Source organism: Marmota monax, unplaced genomic scaffold (genome assembly GCF_021218885.2).
Source record: "Marmota monax isolate L192 unplaced genomic scaffold, Marmota_monax_Labrador192_F-V1.1 WCK01_AAM20220418_F8-fsc00016, whole genome shotgun sequence".
Taxonomy (NCBI): Eukaryota; Metazoa; Chordata; class Mammalia; order Rodentia; family Sciuridae; genus Marmota; species Marmota monax.
In genome coordinates this window covers 15765762-15781550 of record NW_026695209.1, presented here as the reverse complement: position 1 = coordinate 15781550, position 15789 = coordinate 15765762, and positions in this window count along the sequence as shown.

The window sequence follows — 15789 nt, the reverse complement described above, 5'->3', positions numbered from 1 at the left end:
AGATAAAAAAAAAAAAGAATTGAATAATTTAGTATGTTAGATATTTAAGACAGTATGGGATGATATAATTGGAAATTTACTTTGAACAACATAAAATGTTGGCTCCATATGTATGGAAGTGGTTCTTCCTTAGAAATGTGAGCAGAAATACATATGGAGAGGATTGTAGTAGAAACCAAGGAGGCCTCATTTGGACAAAGACCATTGCAAAGTCACAGTCTGGGTGGCCCAGATCCTCATGTTAGCAATGCTATTCATTCCAGGATGAATCAATACCACTCTAGAAACTGGTCCAGTAAGAAGGACAATGATGAAGAGTCATATTCGTAGCAATTAAAATGCTATCCACACTGAACTTCTGAAGGACACTACAAAGCTTCCATGCTCTGGGTTTTTAGTTACTGATAATAAATACAGTGTCACCAGATAGTTCTACAGTGTGTCCGGCTTTTAGGTTTACAAATCTTGGCTGAATTTCCCTTGTAACCACTCTCTAATGTAGGTATAAGCTGAGAGATGACAACGAATAAGAAATTTTCCCTCACAGTTCTACAAAGATCTTTGAAAGGCTAAGTTATTGACCTAGGACTCTCTGATTTCAAAGCTTAGCCTTTAAATATTAAACAACATGTTTTTCCTTTTTGTTAACATCTATAAAGTCATCATCTACAACAAGTTTGATAAGAAGCACAGATATTTCACATTCACAATATTTGTATTAGCTATTAGAATCCTATCTAAAAGTACTTTTTTTTTTAACAACAAATAATTTGAAACACAGGAGCTATATTTCCATTAAAACAAGTTATAACTCGTCTAGTATCTCCTTAGGCAAATAATAAAAGTCCCAATGAGAAAAATGGCTAAAATATCAGAGAGGGTCAAAAGACAACTGACCAAAAGATAAGACAGCAACTCGGAACTGGCTGTGGTTTCCTGTTCAGCACATTAGAATGTGGATTATCTCCTTGGAACAGTTAATGGGATGGAAATTGCATATAAGACTTCTTTGCATCAATAAAATGCAGCTCAACAATGAGGTCTTGTACAAAAATAGACAGTGAGAATGTGATAAAAGAAATACTTTGACAGATCAGCTAAACATCACGTACTACTTAAGGAGAATGATTTAATGTATATAAAAAGATTTCAGTCCTGGCACTAATGGACCACAGTTGGGAGTTAAGAAGCATCTAATCCATATGATATTCTGATATGTGACTGAAGACATTTATGGAAAGAATGAACATTGAACTTCATCTTCCAATTTATCATTCAATTAGAAAGGGAGAAAGTCATTTGGCATCTGCATAGTAAAACCTGATTCAAGACAATAAAGAAATGAAGCAAGACTTATATTATCCAAATACAGAGAAACAGCAATGCAAAATATATAGAGTGAAGCAATCCAATGACAGTGGAGTTGCCCAATAATGAGAATCAACCTTCACATTAGGGCATCTGAAAGGTCAGAGAGGGCTACCCCAGCTCCAAACATCTTGATTTATAAATGAGCAATGTAGTAATCTAATAAAAAACTGAAGCTATTCTATTCTATATGTAACTGGATGATTATTAGCCTTGTTTTTCTGTCTTTAAAGAATGGGCAAGATAATGATATGTTACAATTTATGGGAATGTTGTAATTTCCATTTATATTCAAGGCTTGCTTTCCAACATGCTCTTTCTTACAGGCTCCCTTAGCCTTTCACTAGTAAAATAAACACGAGAACAAAAGTGCTCGTTTTATGATTGAAGCAATCAATGCTCAACCAGTTTTCTATTCATTCTATGAAAGGCTCTGTATAGAGAGAATGAAGTTACAGATTTTATGTAACATTGCACACATTAATCTGCAATTTACATATACTCATATAATGCTTTTCTTCTTCCTTTCTGCTTTCTGCTTATGCTTTATTACACAGAAGGAACTTGGGAGGGATTTATTGTTGATAATCACACTCTTAGATGGTTGGAGGATTGGTCAATTTAAGGCTAGATCTTATATTTCCATTTAATTGAACAGTATTTTTTAAAACAATTTTTACCACAATAATATTAATAATGTTGAAAATATTTTATTTTTATGAGTAGAGATTGCAAGATGAACCAAGAGGAAAAACAGGAAAGAAATAAAATAATTTTTGATACTTTCGGAAACCTTTGGGTAGATTTTAAAAACGTGTCTTTGTCTTAGTCTAATTTACAAAGTGAGCATACTTCATACTCATCATAGAGACACTTCTCCCTATGTGATAAATCATTGTCTAAAATACTTTATTATTTCATTTTCAGTGAAATTAATTAAATATTATAATGAGTGAAATGGGAGAGAAAACAAAATACCCAGAACAAACTCATTCCTTAGGAGGTTGTGAAGAGGCGGGTCCAGAAAATGAGACTTGAGAAGCAGTGACGGGAAGAAATTAAAAAAAAAAAATAAAACAAAACAAAACCAGAAGAATGGAAGTCAAATGAACAAGTTGGAGAATGAAAGGATCAGTCTACTCTATAATGTTGTCAACACATAAAATATACAATTAACATTCAAATCAGGACACATTCAGAGTGAAACCAGACATTGTTGATTATGCCAGGAAAAATACATAAACTGGGACTTCTCAGGGCACATCAGATTGCTGATAGAATAATAAGATAATTGAGAAGTTAGTCCTAAATTTAACTAAAACGCTGAAAACTGAGTCTGGCTGGGGATCATTCCGTCTTTATCCTAACCTACATGTAGGTGGTTCAGACATTTTCAAAATATGCAAGTCTCATGGAAGACAGCTTTTTACATGGTGGCTGACTTCCTCCAGAGAGAGTTGTACAAGGGGAGTGGACAGAGGTTTCTGATGACCAAAGCTGGGGCATCTCAGAAGAACATGGTTCCCATATTTTGTTGCTCCAGCAAAAAAAAATTATAGTCATTCCAAATTCAAGGGAAGTGAAACTAGATTCCATCTCTCAGTAGAAGGAATAGAAGAGGATTCATGGCAGTCTTTAATATACCACAAATACCACAAGATAAGGATAGTATGAGAAAATAAAGAATGAACAAATACCATTTCTGAATCAAATTGAAGGAGTTTCTAAAAGTGGATCTTCAATAATATTTGTTTATCTGAACCAAGGAAATGGGTAGAAAAAAATTATGACACTGAATGTATAACTTGATGAAAGTTATTCAGTTTCCCTGAGAATTAAAAATTCTACTTATTTATAGACATTTGAAGAATTAATTTATATGACTGGTTAATTCTTATTAAAGGTGATATTTGTAACCAACTTAATATTTGTAAATTTGCTTTTTATAATTTTGATTTTAGTGCTGAGTCATAATACTTGAGAAGGACAACTTAAAGAAGGAAAGATCTATTTTGATCCTTGGTTCAGAGGTTGTAGTCTGCTGGCTCCATTGTTTTGAGCCTGATTTGAAGCATGTCATCAAGATAGAAGGGCAAAAGGGAGGAAAGCAACTCACCTCACAGCAGCCAGGAGGCAGAAAAGAAAGAGAAAAAGAAGTTAGGGGCATGGGGTATGCCCCTGGTGACTCACTTCCTCCAACTAGGCCCTACATCCTATAGTTTCTAGCACCTCCAAACAATTCCTTCAAATGAGTAATCACCAATGGACTAATACATTGGTAAGATCAGAACTTTCATGATCCAATAACTGCCCAAGAGCTCCACCCCTCCACCCCTGAATACTGCTTCATTGGGGACCAAGCCTTCAATACATGAGTCTTTGGGATATACTTTATACCAAACCATAATCAAGAATGCCACTCATGGAGCATGGAGCATTCTGTATGTGAAGCTAATGTGTGTGTGTGTGTGTGTGTGTGTGTGTGTGTGTGTGTGTGTGTGTAGTGGTGGAGTGAAAAAAATTTTCTTAGGAAAAATAATTGCTTTCTGGGGAGAAAGGTATTAAGATCCTGACTGCCCATCTATCAGATTTAAATTATTGAATCTACATGAATAAGCATTTCAAGAATAGACAGTATATATTTTGAAATAAAAATACTAAAACAACAAAAATGGATGATTCTAAGCTGAAAACTAGAAATCAAGAGGAAAGATTGAAGAGCCAGATGCAGTAGGATGTTTTGGTCTTGAATAGAGCTGATGGTTAGTTTCTCCAGACACAGCTACTCAGGCACATGCTATCTCATGTTTGGAGGACCTCATTTGACTGTAGGCAGGGAAACTGGCAAAGAGTTGTAATGTCCAACATCACAGGCCCCAAAGGTGGGAGAAAGTCTTCCCTTAAAAGACCAGGCTGTATAGGAAACCAGATAAGTGAGGCTCCGCTGCAGTGTAGACAGGGCTTTGGGAAACCATCTGTAGGAAAGGGGAGAAGCAACTAAGCAGTGGATTTTTAGGAAGTCCAGGCACCTGGAAATTTGGAAATGAAAGGCTAAAGATTCTGTACCTTTGAACTCTTAGGGCTTTAAAAAAAATTTGATACAGGGCCTTGGAATGCAAATACTTTTCTGGCATTGGTAATTTAGTTATAAACATGACACTTAGTTTTCTAGTGGTTGTTATTTTTATGTTCAGTTTTGTTTAGCGTGGTTCACTTATATTATCTCATTTGAACCACAGATAGTGAATTTCCAACACACACAGGGAGAGAGAGAAATTGCAATCTGTAAATATTTCAGAATTATAAAGAGAAACATTTACAACATCTTTAAACTTGATCTAGAACAGTACCATTTGAACTGTATGGATGAAGAAGTTAAAATTTTCTTAATTTTTCCTTTATTTTTCTGATATATCTTTTTACTGTTCTTGAATTTCAGAAAAGTTGAGCAGTGTGAGGGAAGCAAGATGGTTAGTATCTTACCACTGATCTCAATAAATATCTGTCAAATGACAAACTCTTAAAAAAATGACTTTGAACATTTGATTGGTAGCTTGAAGTTACAATAACTATTTTGACATGGACTCAAATAAAATTAATACAGTTTGTAACCACAGAATAGACTAAACAATGACCGCATAATATTATGTGTTGTGTTGTGTTAAAAATAAATATATTCTCAAAAGTTAGTTCAGTTCTGTGCTACACTTTTGAAGTCAGATCAATGTCTTCAATGTGCATTGAACTGACAAATACTATAAATATTTAAATTTGGCATAAATCTCCCCCTTATAAAGTATGCATTCATCTTTGACTACTATAAATTTAGAATTAAAATGAAATTGATATAAACATCACTAGTACTTGAATGCAAATGCAATAAATACACAATCCTCTTTGCCTAATAATATGGAGTTGACATTTCTACACTATAAATAGGGCATCAGATGTAAGAGAGAAATTCCCTCAGGCTTGAAAGGTTCAGACCTTTGATCTCTCTATGCCCCTCATAGAACCTTCACTCTTTTCTCAGAATCACCTGACCAGGCCAAATGTGCATAAGATTTGTTTAGGGTCTAACTAGACCCAAGGGTTTATTGCTGATTTCATTTTGCATTTTATTAGCATTGATCTTGCTTCCCTGCTTTAACTCCCCTTTGCTTATTTATTTGTACCAGCTGAATGTTGATTGATTGATTTTGGATTCTACCCTTTAGCATTGTTATTATTTGTCTCTGTAGATAATCCTTACAACATATTCTCTTGTGTTCTCTCCAAATACTCAGTTGCTTAACCATGTCATTTATCGGGTTTTATCTGTGTGCTTTCCTTGGAACCTATGAAGGAAATTGGGAAATGGGATTATATCCTAGACAAATTCCTTCACTAGCTTTGTCAATTCTCCCCCTCCCTATTTCATCCTCATTCCCTCACTGATTTGTGAAGTCCTCCTTTGTGCAAACCACTACAATCTATGAAAGACACAGGAGAATTGTTAGCATTCTGATACTCTCCGAATTTATGCTGTTTTGAAAAAGATTAAAATTCCAAATAAAGTCCACCATGTAAGAACCCTGAAGAGAGAAGGGGGAGAAATCAACAACTAGTGACAGAGGACAAAGGAAGAAAACCTTTGCTACATATTGATGGAGTTTAGATGTAACTACCCTCTATGTTACCTTGACAAGGCAATGAGAATGTGAGCTGCCTGTGAAAATTCCAATTAAGAGACATGATCTTCATGCTGATGAGCCTTCTCTCCTTAGGATGCATTTATATAATACACAAAACCCTTTACACTTAATTAGAAGAAATAATACACATGGGCTTAAAATGAAGTGAGAGCTTCCTTTCTCCACCATTTACCCAGTCTTTCACTCCAGAGACACACTCATTTTATTTTTTTAAAATTAATTTTTTATCATAAATTAAGTCTATTTACATATTATTGTGCCTCCACCAGACTGAATTGTACCCAGACCAAGTTCATATGTCAAAGCCATAATACCCAGAGTGACTATATTTACAGATAGGCTCTTCAAAGGAGAGGTGATTATGGTTAAATAAGATATAAAGGTAGGAACCCAAACCACAGGAATTGATGTCTTTATAAGAATTGGAAGAGACACTAGGGATGAGCACACAGAGAAAAGGCCCTGTGAGTTCCTGGCTAGATGGTAGCCATCTGCAAGGAGAGAGGCCTCGGGAGAAACTAATCCCACCAGCACCTTGATCTTGACTTCCAGCCTCCAAAACTATGAGAAAGTAAATTTTTTTAAGTCCACTGGTCTACCTTGTGTCGTTATGGCATCCCACCAAACTAATACACATAAGATCAACTATCTAATCAGTACAAAAATGGGACAGGGACTAAATTTTCTAATCCCTTCCAACCTGTTTCCTGATTCTGTCCCAAAGGAACTACTACTAGCTAAACATTTCTATATTTGGTCTTCCTGTGGACAGATTTGCCTCTCTAAATAATATGTTTATGGGCTGGGGTTGTGGCTGTGTTAGAGTGCTTGTCTTGCATGCTTGAGGCACTGGGTTTGATCTTCAGAACCATGTAAATAAATAAAATAAAGGTATAGTGCCAATCTACAACTTTAAAAAGAGTCTTAAAAATAATAATACGTTGGGCTGGGGATGTTGCTCAAGCGGTAGCGCGCTCGCCTGGCGTGCGCACTGCCTGGGTTCGATCCTCAGCACCACATACAAATAAACATGTTGTGTCCGCCGAAAACTAAAAAAAAAAAAATATTAAAATTCTCTCTCTCTCTCAAAATAAATAAATAATGTTAAAACTGCTATTTCCTTATTTATCAATTTTACTTTTTTATGTTAATTTTCTACAATGGTTAGTAAGGACTCAGTTGACATACTGTCCTTCTCTTTCCTCTCCCTTCTCTAACAAATAATTATATCTCTATTCCCAGTTCCTCATTAATCCTCTCTGAAGCTTCATACAGTGTGCTGCAGTTCTTCATTACTTACCATGAAATAAAGGAGTCAGTTGTTCCAATCCTCACTAGACCTTCTCCAGTATGTTTTACCTCTAACCTTTGTTAAATACAGCTGTTGCAAAATCATAGTTAACCATAGTTAAATCTCTTTCGATTTTTCTACAGGTTTATTCCAAAACCTGAAAACCATTATTCATTGTCTACTAGCATAAGACTGTTAAGACGTTCACTGTAGGACCAGATCATGTACTTGGCTTGCATTTCCTTTGTAAGGAACCTGTGGCAAAATGATCTGAATTAGGGTCACGGATGCACTGTGAGTAGCATTGAGTAAGGGATTCCTCATATAAATTAAAATGCATATAAAGTAGAAGAAGTAAGGATGCAAGGGCTGAACAGGGGAGTGGGAGGATCATAGAAAGGTTTCCAGCCACCCTCCTGAAGCATGGGGGAGGTAGAAAATATAGCATGTCTGACTTCCAAGTAGGATTGTAAAGAAGAGATGGTAGAGAAGTTTGTGGAAGGTGATGCCTCCATCTTGGGTGGGGCTAGGGTAGCTGTGCTTACAGCCAAGAAGGCTTACAGCCAGGAAGATGACATGTTTGGAGCAGGGTATAAAGTAAGGAAAGGTCTGAGTGGTTTCCTTCACCACTCTCCTGTTTTGTTTTTGATCTTTGCTCTGTTTTCCTCTCTTATTTTTTATTACTTGGTTTACTTAATTGCCCTTATTTAACTTCTTAAGAAGCAACGGTAAATTTTCTGAGACAAAAGTTCTGAAAATGTCTTTATCTTATGCTCTGTGCTGATAGTTTGGCTATATCTAGACTTTTTAAAAAATTATTTATTTATTCTAATTTGTTATACATGATGGCAGAATGCAATTCATTTCACATTACACATACAGAGCATAATTTTTCAAGTCACTGTACACAAAGTATTTTCACATCATTCATGTCTTCATACATGTACTTAGAGTAATGATGTCTAACTCATTCCAGCGTCATTCCTACGCTTTTGCATCCTCTCTTCTCCTCCCTCTCTTTTGTCCTATCTAAAGTTCCTCCCATGTACGACCCTCCTCATTTCTATTATGAGTCAGCATCCTCATATCAAAGAAAATATCCAGCCTTTGGTTAACTTGGGGATTGGCTTACTTCACTTAGCATTATATTTTCCAACTCATCCATTTACCTGCAAATGCCATGATTTTATTCTCTTTTAATGCTGAGTAATGTTCCATTGTATATATATACCAAAGCTTCTCTATCCATTTACCTACTGAAGGGCATCTGGGTTGGTTCCACAATTTAGCTATTGTGAATTGTGCTGCTGTAAACATTGATATGGCTATGTCCCTGTAGTGTGCTGTTTTTAAGTCCTTTGAGTATAAACTGAGGAGTAGGATAGCTGGTTCAAATGGTGGTTGCATTCCAAGTTTTCCAAGGAATCTCCATACTGCTTTCCAGATTGGCTGCGCCAATTTGCAGTCCCACCAGCAATGTATGAGTGTGCCTTTTCCCCCACATCCTTGCCAACATTTATTGTTGTTTGTATTCTTTTTTTTTTTTTTTTTTTTTTTTTTTTTTTTTTTTTTTCAAGTGCACACAGAACATTTACTGAAGTTGACCCATAAAAATTCTCGATTAAACCTGAAAGAAATCGATACATACAAAGTATAGCTCTAACCATACGGAATTAAGTTAGAATTCAATAGCAGAAAGAGCTCTATATTTGGAACTGAAACAACACACTTGTAAATAACTCATGGGTGAAAAAAAGAAATTAAAAAGGAAACCAGAAAGTATTTTGAACCGAATGAAAATGAAGATACTACATCTCAAACTTTGCAGGATGCAGCTACAGCAGTATTCGGGGGAAATTCATAGCAATAAACCCTTATATTATAAAAGCAAGGTCTGAAACGAATGACCTTCACTTTCACCTTAAGAAACTAGAAAAGAGGAGAGCAAATTAAGTCTACAGTGAGCAGAAACAAGGAAATGAGGCTGGCCTGGTGGCACACCTGTGATCTCAACAACCAGGGAGGCTGAGGCAGGAGGATGGCAAGTACAAGGCCAGCCTGGTCAACTTAGCAATCCTCTGTCTCAAAATAAGAATGGCTGAGATGTGACTCCGTGGTAAAGCACCCCTGGGTCCAGTCCCCAGTACTACCACAAAACAGAGAACTTTTGTGTTTCAAAGGGTAACATCAAGAAACTGCAAGATGGCCCATAAAATGGGGAAAAGCAGCTGTCTGATAGGGACTTAAATCTACACATGCAAAGAACTCTTAAAAATACACAAGAATGGGGCTGGAGACATGGCTCAGTTGGTAGAGTGCTTGCCTTGCATGCACAAGGCCCTAGGTTCAGTCCCCAGCACAACCACCACCAAAAAAAAAAAAAAAAAAAAAAAGTATCTGAATAGACATTTCTCCAAAGGAAATCCAGCAGCAGAGAGCTCAGCACGGCACCCTCAGGCTGAGGGGGAAGACTGTAAGTGGGTCGAGACTGCACGATTCCATGGGTTTGGAGACTCCTGAGGAATCCTCAGAGAAACCAGCGCTGATAACTGAGTCCAACCAAGCTGAAGCACGCGAGGTCCACACTCAAAACCCACCTGAAGCCAGCATTTGAAATGAAGTTAAGGCGATCCCCTTCACAATAGCACAAAAAGAATGAATCAGATTCATGAGTGACCATCAATAATCACACTGATCAAATAATTTAATCAGACATCTAATAATAAACTTCAAATTATTAACGATTCATTTAACACGAGGCACAAGACCCATGCGTGCAAAACGTCAAACGCTGGGAGAGAAAGCAGAGCTCCGACCACGTGAGGAGGAGCCGCTGGGATGGCGGTCCACCCCGGGATGCAGCCCGATCCCCAGTGGAGTCCAGCAGACATCAACAGGTCAACTCTAAAGTTTATGTGGAAACAGGAAGGGCCCAGAAAAGCCAAAACCATTTTGAAAAGTCAAACAAGGTTGGACTTGATGGCTGCCACTCTGACTGGAGTGAGATGAAATCTTAGAGTAGTTTTGATTTGCATTTCTCTAATTGCTAGAAATGTTGAACATTTTTTCATGTTTGTTGATTGATTGTATATGCTCTTTTGAGAAGTGTCTGTTTAGTTGTTTGGCCCATTTATTGATTGCTATTTGTTTTTCTGTTAAGATTTTTGCATGCTTTATATATCCCAGAGATTAGTGCTCTATCTGATGTACCTGTGGTAAAGATTTGCTCCCATTCTGTACACGTTCTATCCACCTCACTGATTGTTTCTTTTGCTGAGAAGAAGCTTTTTAGTTTAGATCCATCCCATTTATTGATTATTGGTTTTAATTCTTGTGCTTTAGGTCTTATTAAGAAAGTGAGTGCCGAATCTTATTAAGAAACTGGGTGCCTAATCCGACATGATGGATATTTGGGCCTACTTTTTCTTCCATTAGGCACAAGGTCTCTGGTTTAATTCCTAAGTCCTTGATCCACTTTGAGTTGAGTGTTTAATTTCATTTTGTTACATGTAGATTTCCAGTTTCCCCAGCACCATTTATTGAAGAAGCTATATTTTCTCCAATGTACGTTTTTGGCATCTTTGTCTAATATAAGATAACTGTAGTCATGTGGGTTTGTCTCTGTGTCCTCTATTCTGTACCATTGATCTACCAGTCTATTTTGGTGCCAATACCATGCTGTTTTTGTTACTGTTGCTCTGTTGTATAGTTTAAGATCTGGTATAGTGATGCTACCAGATTCCCTCTTCTTGCTAAGAATTGCTTTGGCTATTCTGGTTCTCTCATTTTTCCAAATGAATTTCATGATTGACTTTTCTATTTCTATAAGGAATGTCATTGGGATTTTGATTGGGATTGCATTGAATCTGTATAGTGCTTTTGGTAGTATGGTCATTTTGACAATGTTAATTCTGCCTATCCAAGAACAAGGTAGATTTTTGATTGAAAAAAACAATTTCTCATGACTTCACAAATATTGCTTCATAGTCTTTGAGGGTATAGTGAGTGTACTGGAAATCTGAAATCTGATGGCAGTCTGATGTTTATTCCTTATGAGTTTATTTTTTCATAAAGTATACCAGCTTATTCTAGAATCATGTTACATACTGAATTCTGGTTATTTTGGTGGTTTATTTATATTTAAGAATGAGACCAGAATAAAAATTGATTGCCATTCTACACATAAGGATAGATCCTCTCAAATTACTTGGAGGTGAGTTAATAAGGTTGAGACCTTATTATTGAGTAATACCCAAATATCAAGATAAAGAAGACTTGCTACAAGCTGCCCTACTTGTACCCAGAAAGTTCATTCAATTTATTTCAGAAAGAGCATTATAATTTTTGGCTTTTTGGGTTGCAGATGAGTGCCCATCTTTTTTCTAGGAGATGAGAGAAAATTGTTCCCTAGGGAGAGCATATTTGTAGATCCTCTCTCACTTTCACAGAGTATGATGGTTAGAATCCTCTTGTTCTAATCCTCTTGATTGTCACATGGTTCAGGGGCTCCCTCCTCTGAGATTGTTGTTTGCCTAAGAAGGGCTCTTCTTCTTCTTCTTCTTCCTCCTCCTCCTCCTCCTCCTCCTCCTCCTCCTCCTCCTCCTCCTCCTCTTCTTCTTCTTCTTCTTCTTCTTCTTCTTCTTCTCCTCCTCCTCCTCCTCCTCCTCCTCCTCCTCCTCCTCCTCCTCCTCCTCCTTCTTCTTCATTGGTACCCGGATTGAATTCAGAGGCACTCCACCACTGAGCCATATCTCCAGCTCTATTTTGTATTTTATTTAGATACAGGGTCTTACTGAGTTGCTTAGCATCTCATTTTTTGCTGATGCTACCTTTGAACTTGCCATCCTCCTGCCTCAGCCTCCAATTTATCATTACTTTTTGTCTACCTGTACTAAATTTTTCATTACCTTCTTGAAGTCTCATCTAATAGTGTCTTAACCTCTGTTCTTTTTTGGTTCGAATTTAAAAACATTTAAAATAACTTTTGAATAAAATCTTATGGAGTTTCACTCAGGAGAAAACATGGGTGTACTCAGTTTGCCATGGTGAACCAGAACTGCCTACACTACCTGAGATTAGTGGAAAAAATATCTTAATTATCCAGCAAGATGTGCTTAGTCATTCTAACAGGAAAGCAAACTGAATACTACAAGTGAAGTGTAGGAGCATTTACTGAGAATGTCTTATGTGGCAGCTTTCATATATACATGTGAGAAATTAAAATATGAGTAAGACATAGTCTATGGGCAGAATTCACCAACCAGAATGGGAAGAGGAAAATGTAAACAATGTAAACTGCAGTGACATGTTCTATGACACATATTTGTAGGGTTCAAATGTGTCATATAATGGAACTGATTAGTTTTATTTCAAAGAATCATAATTTCTCAAAGGAGATGATGGCTAAATTTAAATTATTTATTGATCTATGGGCAAACAAATAGATGGCATTTAGAGTGACTTGGAAAATTTGCCATTCTCAAATGAATGTTCTTTAAGCATTTCTCCAGCTGCCTCTTCAGCCTTATCTTCCACAATCTGAAGGTCATCTAGTCCTCAGATGGAAGTCTCCCCTTACCTTTGGGGATTATGTTTGGGGATACATTCAAAGAATCTAAAAGGATGCAGATAGTTTCAAACCCTGTGTAGACTGTGATTTTTACTATATGATCTAACTATGATAAAGTTCCATTTATATGCCAGGCACAGTAAGGGATTAGCACCAATAATTAGTAATAACATAGAACATTTATAACAATATGCTAAAATAAGTGTCATATGAAAATGATTTTCTTGTCTTGAAAGAGTCAAGGCAAATATTAACATTTTTGAGTCATAGTTGACCATGTTTAATTGAAAACAAATAAAGCAAAACTGTGGATAAGGGTTGCGGGGTGGGGGTTGCTGTATTTCTTTTTTCCCGTCAATTTAAACTCAAATTCTCAATGCTCCTTCACTATCTAGGAAACTCCTTAAGGAAGGACCATGCTTTTTTTTTTTCTTCTTAAAAATCTTCTTTCTAAAAATCATCCTCAATGCCAAGCATGCTTCATTAAATACTGCAGAAAAGAAAAATTTTATTTGAAAAAGATTTTAAAGTTAAGTAAGTATATGTAGTATATGGTACCCTGTACCATGATTTTTCTTGATCTTTTTTCTTGCCTTCCTAACTAGATTATAAGAAAGTTCACACAAGAGATTTTTAATACCCTGTACAAACAGGTTTTTCAACTTCCTTATGAAGATAATAGGCTTTTACAGGTTTATTGGTTCCTTTACAATATAAATTGACATTGAATATATAAAGACTTTTTTCCCCTTGGATGAAATCTATATGAGGATGGAAAAACCAATTTCATGTGAAATAATAAAGAAATATAAAGTTCAAATGGAAAATACATTTGCATGGCTCAGATGCTCGTACATCAGTAAGTTGAAAGGATGTGATTTTCTTGTCAGAGGACATGTCATGAAGATAAAATGGTTGCCATACTGACGTTTTATAGCTTGAGCAATATGGCATGAACCCTATTTCTGTTTGACTATCCCACATATATCACCATTTCTTCATAGTTGGTCACTGTGGTTTACCCAAAACAATCCTAAAGAGTTAACTCACTGCAGACCAACCTCTTTGAATATTTGTATCCTTGATCCTGTTATTTAAAAATTAAAGTGCCATAAAATACCTGATGCTAAAAATGTACAAAATCCAAAGGGTCAGTAATATTGCAAATATTTGTTCAGAGGTATAGCCAAAGAATTAGCTTTCCCATCTCCTTGAAAGGTTATTTTTCTTTAGCATGTTGGGCAAGGAATGGACTTTTGAACATTTATTTCTGACTTGCCACAAGGCAACTTACACTATGTATGTTATTCCAGATATTTCCAGGTCTACTAAGGACTAATTTCTCTGCTAATTCTAAACTGTATAAATTTTCTTTAATTTTCCTCAGTGGCACAAGTGGTGTGTCCCACCTTTTCCTATACTATTCCATCCATTAAATCACATTCCACCACCATACAATCACCATCACTGTACTAGTTTGTGACTCTTGATTGAAGAATCATAGTTATAGAATTTAGGAATAGATCTATAAAATGTGTCGATAACGGCATATCAAGTGAGATTGTGCTCAGAGATCACATTTCAAAGTAATAACTTTGTAGATACATACTAGATCCTAGCCTGGCCAAGACCCCACCACTACAGAGAGAGGATCCCTTCTTCAACATGTATGGTATAAAATATCCATCACACCCCTAAAATCTTAAGGGACTCTACAGGTGCTACTCATAACCTGGTTTTAATAACTTTCTCCACTTATAAAATCTCTAGTACAAAATATCTGTCAGCAATATATAGTATAAATTCTAAGTTATTAATTTTAGAATAGATGGGACAGGGTGTGGCTGTGGACTGGCATTTTTTAGTGGCATAATCCAGGATTAAATTTAGCCCTGTAAGTTCTGATCTCACTAATTTATCTCAGGCATCTTGAGTTCTGTACATTTGTTTTTTCTTTCTAGCCCTTTGGAACACATAAACACACACACTAACATACATAATATACACATACTTCTCTCAACCGCAAACACTAAATCTCAGAGACAGTAAAATATAGATGCACATTAAACAGAATCCTTTTCTAAAGACAGTGCAGGCTCTTGCACATGGAGGAAAGAGCTTCATAAATATATTTTAAAGGGTGTATTGTAGACACCTTCTCACCCTTTTCTTGTTATATTTCTTTTCTTAAACCATACATAAACATTTACAGATGCATAAAAAATAAAGTCTTACGCTGCACTTTGTTCAAAGGTAGCAGGGCCATCTGCTTTTTGATGGCTATTCTCTAAATAAACTAAAAGATTCCTAGGCTTTAAAATGACCACTTTTCTCTACTTTCAGCAGGACTACATTGAAAAGCAGAGCTTCTCAACATTATTCTTTTATAAGTAAGTAAGACACAAAATGAGGAATTATTACCTTCCTACTCAGACAACCCCTAATGCTATGTGTGTGTGTGTGTGTGTGTGTGTGTGTGTTTAGGGGAACTTTGCATTTTTCAGTTACAATCATAAGAATCAAAATAAATTAAAATGTTTTATAAATGATCAAAATTATTTTCACTCCTAAATTAATGGTATTAGTTCCATAAAAAATATTTCCTATTAACACTTTATTCACCAACTAAAGGTAAATTGACTTGAATAGAAAGATCCACAACAAAACAAAAGATCCCTTGCTCATGGATCATCTTTCCCTTTTAGTTTACATATAACTAGGCATCGTTGCAGAAGAAAAGAGATGACACATGATCTTGGCTGTTGGGAAATCCAGGCTATAAAGAAGATCTATAAATACTGAAAAAAATTGAGAACATAAGTCAACATGTGACACAAAGGCAGTGTAGCTACAGTAATAAAAGAATA